Here is a 9029-nt window from a genome sequence, read left to right on the forward strand (position 1 = left end):
ATGAGGCTGAATTCTCATTCCTATGTCATGTTTTGTTGAAAGTTGTGGCAACCTTTCTTTTTCCTAATCTAACTCCAATATATTCCAAGACTATCAATTAATGAATACAACAGATCTTATAACAGGCTTCTCGCAGCCATGGAAGGCTTAGAAATATAAGGCAAATTGAAAATGCTGCTTTGCACATTTGGAAAAGTCATGTTAATTTTCCTAGTATGCATAGATTTTTCTATAAATCTTTTGTTTTGCTGTTAAACATTTCATTGGGCAGTTGGATTTGTGAGCAAATCTTTTTCAACAGTCTAACTCTTAAACTGGTCACAGTATATAGGCCGTTTCATCGGACGTGCGCGCCTGACCCCCATTAACTTCCGATTTGTGTATATTATACTATTAGAACTATTATAATTTATTTAATTCATGGTAATATTAATTTGTATTATTATTTTACTAATAATTGTATTAAATAAACGATTTGTTGAATTTTGTTGTATGTTCATTTTATTAAATAAACAATTTGTTGAATGGGTCCTGTAGTTCAGTCGCATTTAACCATATGGTACATTCACAACTAACGGTTGAGATTGGTGTCACCGTCTAAATTCAAAATATTGGAGAGACAAGTTTTGCCAAGTAATGGTTCATCTCGTTTTTTTTTTATTGTTATCAGAAATAATCTACAGGCACTCTATTGTTTGTGAATGTGTACCAGAAGTTCAGTTGGGGTCACAAAAGTGACGTTTGTTTATGTTGTTAAGAAGAAACCGTCTATATCACTAATCATAAACAACTGAAAAGTTCACAGCAAAGTCATTGGTCAAAAAGTGTGGGAATCATGTGGGAATAAAATGACACCCCACTCTCAAGTTGATTTCAACAGCATGGCCATGACTTGAAATAAATTTGATTAAAGGACCATTTAATTATTGGATAGTAGTTGGATTATTGAGAGAATTAATATTTGTAGCCATGATTATGACTACATTTGATAGTACACCAGTGAATACTATTCTGCATTGCTGTATATGTGCAGTATTGTCATGAGGAGTGAAGAGGATTCAGTAGCGAGTGTGAAAAATAATAGTTTATTCAGAAAAACTCCAACGGGCAAAACAGAATATTCTCAGCGAGCACTTCGCTGGTGAAAAATGACTTTGGTTCGACCACGGGTACGCGGTGCCAGCCGTCCTTCCGTGGAGAGGGTGCGAGAGAGAGTTCAGTGAGAGTGTCAGTAGTCACCCGGATAGATGTTCCGTACGTCCTGGGGTTTACGCTACTGCAGGCTGAGGTACTGCCAAGAGGACTGAAGAGAACCTCCGAACCAGGTGAGGAACCGAACGATCTGACAAACACTAGACAGAAAGTGAGAGCATATATAGTCGTGCTGACTTGTCGCAGCTGACTCTGCTTAGACAATCAGCACGAATGACAATCCTGCGCTAAGTCTGTAGCAGAGGTGAGCGGTGAACCCATGAACCGTAACAAGTATATACAGTATGTTAGCATGCAGTTTTTTGTTGTGTGTGGGTATGTTCCCTCTCGTTGTGTTTACCGTTAGTATGTCAAGGTTTTTGGTATATCTTCAGTCTGTCTTACTGTCTGTCTGTCTGCCCTTGGGTTCTAGCGACCCACAACACACAGCAAGAGAAGGAGAAACTTTTCAGTTTGGGGCCTGGCTGCCTGTTTTCATCATCTTTGTACTTTGGCGGCTTGAAAAATTCAAGTAAGTGGAATGCAGAGAGAATATGGAGGAGAATTTTGAACAGGAAGGGAGTTAAGATACTCTAGACTCGACTATATTGTGTAGTACATGTTCTGAATCCCTCAGCTGGGGGTCCGGTGCTCAAATAAAAACTATATTGGCGATATTCGCACCTCATTCTGCATGCATTGCATAATGCAACAGATGAGGATTGGGGCCAGTCTGCTGAAGTACAGAACATCTCCGAGACGTGATGTGTGAACGCACACATTTATGTACGAGGGCAGAGAGAAATTGGAAAGCATTATCAATACAGTTCATTTAAAAGCCTAACGTACTCTTACATTTCATCATCTCTTTAAGGTCTCGGAGAGAACAGCGATGGAAAATATTCATTTAAAGTTTGCTAAAACCCAGCCCGCTTGCCAGACTCTCTAAATTCCTCTCAAAAATAAGAAGTTAAAATAATTTACTTCATTCTCATAACCATAGAGCTGCACATCATTTGTTATGAGCTAAATGCGTGCAATAACATAAGAAATCAAGTTAAGCAGCCCTGGTTGTGTGATTACAATACATTTGCATGGAGATTTTGGCGCCTTCATGAAACCCATCCACAATATTGCAATAGTACAGAGTGAAAAACGCAAAGCTCGAATTCAATTATCATGTGGGTTGGAATAATCATAATGTTATTGGAAACTCAATTACGGAGGCAAGCCATGTCTGAAAATTAGCTGAACTTAGCTAAGGCGAGTCGGCCCTGAATTCATCAACTATAGATTATCACAATATTGCATGTTCACGTTGATAGTGTGGCCAAAGACAAACAGGAATCTCCGGCACCGGCTCTTTGGCGGGATGTGTTTTATTCATGAACGGAAACCTATTCCGCCCTCACGACCCCAGGCGTCTTGCTACAGACGTCGAATTAATTCTGTTATTATGTACACATGCGCGATAACGGTGCGATCCAGTCGAGCCAGAATATTTCGCGATATGTGATTACAATCCGTGTCTAGTTATTTTTTTATTGTTATTAGCACTACTAGAACTTGTAGATAGACGTGTACGTGACCTCCGTTCCGAAATGACTCGTTTCTCTCATCGGTACCGACCGTGACATTAATATCGCACATAAATGGCATTCTCGTACTGGAGGTAAATTACTTTGAAATTAAACACCAGAGCACAGGTCACGCAGGCAGCGTGAGATAAGAGAATTAATTTGTTTAAAAATATTAATGGAAAATGTTTCAATCTCAGCAGGCTGTATCAGCACAAAATGCTTTGCCATAACACTTGTGGCCTTCGTCTGACGTCTATGCTGCATACTTCACTACTTTACGATTAAAAACATGCAGCTATCAAAAGTGAATTTAGTGCAAATCTGCAGGTGCGCATAAAAGCGGCTATACTCAGAGGTGATTAACATTGCAAAACAATGTCCAACAACCACAGTACAAAACGTCTAGCCTACAGCATGCATAGGTCAACCGCCAGCCAAACATGCTGGAACACACTGCAGCTCTGAAGTTTGTGCACACCACAAACTTTACAAGTCGCTTTACTCTGCTCTCTGACTGGCTTGCCATGATTTTGCCCCTGTTTTGAAGATGGTGACAGTGCTAAGCATGGAGCAGCCGGGAGACGCTTCAATCCGGTATTATCAGGGGAGAGCACATTGCCTTGCACAAGGCTTTAATTTATTTGTGCCTGTTTCCGCCCCAGATTAAAGTTTAATTGGCACACACTAGCAGCTCCCAAGTTTTGACTAATTCTCCTTATCGGGAGTCCATACTGAGTGGCTGAGGGCAATGCAGGGCCCACACACACACACACACACATGCTCAGATGAGGTCTGTGTCACAATTCCCGTTTCTGCTTCTACCTTTTTAATTGGACAACATGTGAATACCCTAGACAACCTACACAGTGTTGTATATTTCTTTGACAGAAGTAGTGTAATTATACATGCTTCAAATTATTTACACCAGGATGTAATGAATTAATACGCACAGAGATGTATTGTGACGAGGCACCTTAGCAAAAAAAATCATCCCTCCATTTTATCAGCTGGGTTGTATATATTTGAAATGGTTTTAGTGCAAGGTTTGTAGTCTCGATCAGGATATTATGTGAATTATAACTGAAATTATGATAATATTCTTTTATACATATGATTCATCTGTTTTGTTCTTCCTGATGCATTAGTTGTGCAGTAATGTGTGCATTACTCATCTTTAAGTGCATTACTGTAGGGATGAGGGTCATGTGTGTGTGTGTGTTTGTGCCAAAAGAGTGTTTGCAGAAATATCACACACAGAATTTACTGTCTTAACACAACATAATTGCTAATATTAGCATTTTAAGAAATTAGGATTGACTGCATGGCCTTGATTTTTTTCCCAAATGGCTCACATATGAATATAATCCAGTGTGGCCCATATACAAAGACAACAGTACATAATAGTACATGACATTTTTACACACATGGCCAGACACAAAATCAGGTTTGGGCAATGCACTGAATCGTAAAGATTTCAGTCACAGAAAGACAAAATCAAAATGTTGCTTGATGTATTTATTTTTAATGTGTTTGTGATCTTGCATAATGTGACATATTTCAAGTGGGAAATACTTTAGAGGGGGATTTTATATTTCAAAATAGTATTGCTCATATCTGCATTATATTAGCCATCACTAGTTCTGGTTATTTCTTCTGGCATTGGCCATTGCAAAAATACATCATATAACCATATAACTTCTTAGTCAACTTAATGATTTTGTTGTTATTATTATAAAAAGCAGTAATTCTAAATAAATAAAATTGTCCCACCAGGGTCCCGACACACATGAATACAAATTAATAGGTTAGGTAACACATTTAATGTTTTTTTGGGGGGGTGCATGTTTATGGGGACTTTCCATAGACATTTTTAGATGTTTTATTTTTGTATATTAAATACTCTACCCCTAAACCTAACCCTCACGCAAACCTTTCTGCAATCTGTCTTTTTTCCTCTTCTAAGATGAAACAACCAAGAACAGGTTAATTTACCACCCAACGGTTGGTTTTGTCCTTTTTTGACCCAACACTGAAAGTAACCCAGCATTTTTTAGAGCATACTATCTTTTTGGTATTTTGGTCCCCACACTGTATTATTTACCAGGGCACACGCAGGCGCACACACATCCTGACTACATATGCCTGCATTAACCAACTTCACCTGCCAGGGTAATTCTGGGATTATGCCAAACACACAGGTTTAACTCGCTCTCTGTCTCTCTGCGCTCAGCTGGGGACCCATTGCTACCCTAATGCAAAAAGTGTGTTAACACGCAGTCCCTGAACGCATTACCACTCGCTGAAACCTGCCGCTATACCACAGCACCTATGGGAACACCGCATGTGTGCGTGAACGCTGACACCTGGAGCGGATGAAAGGACGCACAGACAGAGAGTGTGTGTGTTTGGACGAGTGTTTGTGTGTTAACGTGTCTGGAAAGCCTCTAGGACTCTGGGGTCAATTCCACCCTCCCAGACTCTTGTGGGGCGGGTGAATTAGCCAATTATGCCATGTTGATCAGTCTGTATGGTCACTCAGGCTGAAAGATGCCACAGCACCAGCTTGATGCCCCTCTGAGGGTCCTATGTTTGGTAACTCACTGAATCCTCCTCCAAGGAACTTGGACTTAGGATCTGGGAACACCCTGTCAATGTAGCTTTGTTTACTTGTCTAATGAGGCCTGTCCTCACAGAGGTCCTCTTTTAATCTTACTTGACACAACAATTCAATTCAATTCAATTTTATTTATATAGCGCTTTTCACAATGTGCATTGTTCCAAAGCAGCTTTACAGGAGCAAATAAGAAAAACACAGAAAGGTAAAAAACAGCACAGTGCATGGTGTTTATAGACCAAGCAAGATCATTATAATAAATAATATCTAATAAATAAATGAATAAATAAATGCAGTCTCCCGGTGAGCAAGCCAACACTGCACTGCTGTGGCGAGGAACCCAAACTCCAATGATGAATAAATGGAGAAAAATAACCTCGGGAGAAACCAGGCTCAGCCGGGAGGGCCAGATCTCCTCTGACGTGTCATAGCTGCACTCAGTGACCCCGACCAAAGCCACCGAGCAACGTCCACGAAGAACAGGAAGAGCCCACGAGCCGAGACCCAGGAAGCCCCACCCGCCGAAACCGTGCAGGTCCAACCCGGTCCCATTCCGCGATGAACAACAGACAACAGAGGAACAACCAGGGAAAAATAGTAATGGCATAATTAACTTTATTCCTCTGTTATCCGACATCAACCACAAAACAAGACCTACCAGACCAGACCCACACAGTCCCAACAAATGAAAACGCCCTGAACCACAACTAACAAGCCCCCCTACTCCCCACAAACACCCACCCAGCAACCTCCAATCAAAGTCACTGAGTGCAGCCATAACTTCAAACTGCTGTCATGTGATGTAAGTTTAGCATTAAATACCAAGTATTGTAAATTTAGCATTAATGTGACAAGTAGTCCGTCTTTGCTCTCGGTTGGGGATGGAATTGTCTGAGCTGGGCCGGTCAGATGGTCGCCTTTTTCTTGGGTGGTGATGGAATTGCCTTGGATGGAGCTGGGATGGTCAGTCAGTCCGCAGGCTCTCGCAGGAGGATGGCACGGGATTTTCCGATGTAGCTGGCGTAAATTGGGGTTGGGCGTATGACATTCATCTGGGCCTGGCGGAATCTCTCCCTACCTCGGGATGGGCATCCCGAGGCGTGGGCAGAAAGAGAATAATTAGCGTAGCTGCTGTTCATTAGCTATGTATTAGTGAATGCTTGTTTGAAAAGATGTGTCTTTAATCTAGATTTAAATTGGGAGAGTGTGTCTGACCCTCGAATAGTATCGGGGAGGCTATTCCAGAGTTTAGGTGCTACGTATGAGAAAGCTCTACCCCCTTTGGTGGATTTAGTTATTCTAGGTGTTATCAAAAGTCTGGAGTTTTGAGATCTTAGAGAGCGTGATGGGGTGTAGTGTGGTAGAAGCTCTGTTATGTAGGTAGGGGCTAAACCGTTTAAGGCTTTATAAGTAATTATAATAACTTTAAAGTCAATACGATATTTAATGGGTAACCAGTGAAGGGTTGATAACATTGGGGTTATGTGATCGTATTTTCTGGACCTGGTTAGAACTCTGGCATCTGCATTCTGAACTAACTGTAGTTTGTTTATTGATGTTGCAGGACAACCACTAAGTAGTGTATTACAGTAGTCAAGTCTTGAGGTCACAAATGCATGAATAAGCTTCTCTGCGTCAGCCACACATAAAATATTTCGCAATTTTGCAACATTTCTAAGGTGGAAGAAGGCTGTTTTTGTGACATTTGAGATGTGATTTTTAAATGACAGGTTGCTGTCTAATATAACGCCGAGGTCTTTAACTGTATTTGTTGGAGTAACAGTGCAGCCTTCAATTTACAGGTTATAAACCGAAATATTCTGCTAACGTGTCTTTGGTCCGATAAGTAATATTTCTGTTTTATTAGAATTTAAAAGAAGGAAATTAAAAGTCATCCAGTGCTTTATATCGTCGATGCACTCTGCCAATTTGGATAGTTGGAAGGAATCATCTGGTCTTGATGAGATATATAGCTGAGTATCATCTGCATAACAGTGGAAGCTAATTCCATGTTTTCTAATAATGTTTCCAACGGGCAGCATGTATATGGAGAATAGCAAGGGTCCTTCCCTGAGGTAATCCATAATTTACTTGCGTTAGATTTGATGATTCCCCATTTAAATGGACAAAATTGATGTCTGTCTGATAAGTAAGATCTGAACCATTGTAGTGCCTGTCCCTGAATACCGGTATAATTGTGTAAGCGATCTAGAAGTATTTTATGGTCTACAGTATCGAATGCAGCACTAAGGTCAAGCAGGACTAGGAGTGAGATGTTACCTTTATCTGATGCTACAGTATAAGCAGGTCGTTTGTAATTTTAATGAGCGCAGTTTCAGTTCTATGATGCGGTCTAAAGCCTGACTGGAATTTTTCGTGTATGTTATTATTTTGTAAGAAAGAGCATAACTGAGTAGACACTACTATTTCTAGTATTTTAGACAGGTAAGGGAGGTCTGAAATCGGTCTATAGTTTCCTAGTTCATTGGGGTCTAAGTTTGGTTTCTTGATAAGAGTCTTAATGACGGCCAGTTTAAAGGGTCCTGGGACATGGCCTAGATTAATTGACGAGTTGATAATGTTATAAATGGGCTCAATTGCAACGGGTAATAACTCTTTTAATAATTTAGTTGGTATGTGGTCTAATAAGCAAGTTGTAGATTTAGATGTTGCAATAAGTTTAATTAAATCTTCCTGTTTTATAGGTGAAAAACACTGTAGCCTTTCTTTTGGGGCGATGGTTGGTATTAATTTATAGGATAGACTTGGAGGTTGAGTTTTTACTATTTTGTCTCGTATGTTTTCGTGAAATCATTGCTACCAAGGTGCGGCGGAATACCCAGGTCAGGTGAAGTCTGTTTATTTGTTAGTTTAGCAACTGTACTAAATTAAAACCTTGGATTGTTTTTGTTAGTTTCTATGAGTTTACGGAGGTGCTCTGCCTTTGCTGCTTTTAGTGCCTTTTTATAACAGTTTGCACTTTCTTTCCACGCAATTTTAAAGACCTCTAATTTGGTTTGTTTCCATTTGCGCTCCAGTTTACGTGTTTCTCTTTTAAGGGCACGAGTGGTGCTGTTGTACCATGGTGCTACGTTTTTCTCATTAATCTTTTTTGACTTCATAGGTGCGACAGCTTCTAATGTATTAGAGAAAATAGTGCCCAATTTGCTGGTCATGTCATCGAGCGATTCTGTATTTATTGGTATGGTTATTAAAGGAGTCAGATCTGGCAAGCTCTTTGCGAAACTATCTTTAGTAGTCGAGGTAAATGTTCTACCCTGTCGATAATGAGATATACGGCTGATTTCTGCAGTGTGCAGTGTACATGTTATAAGATAGTGATCAGTGACATCTTCGCTTTGAGGTATAATATCTATATTTGTTAGATCGGCTCCGTGACATATAATCAAGTCTAGTGTATGATTAAATCGATGAGTGGGTCCATTGATTTGTTGTGTTACTCCGAAAGAGTCTAATAACTCTGTAAACGCCACTGCTAATGCATCGTTAGCACTATCTACGTGGATATTAAAGTCTCCGACAATTAGTACTTTATCAACGTTAACCAATAGGTCCGATAGGAAGTCCGCAAACTCTTTCAGAAAATCAGTGTAGGGACCAGGGGGTCTATACACTGTAGCCAA

The sequence above is a fragment of the Triplophysa rosa genome, linkage group LG23 (genome assembly GCF_024868665.1).
Source record: "Triplophysa rosa linkage group LG23, Trosa_1v2, whole genome shotgun sequence".
In the NCBI taxonomy this organism is placed as follows: Eukaryota; Metazoa; Chordata; class Actinopteri; order Cypriniformes; family Nemacheilidae; genus Triplophysa; species Triplophysa rosa.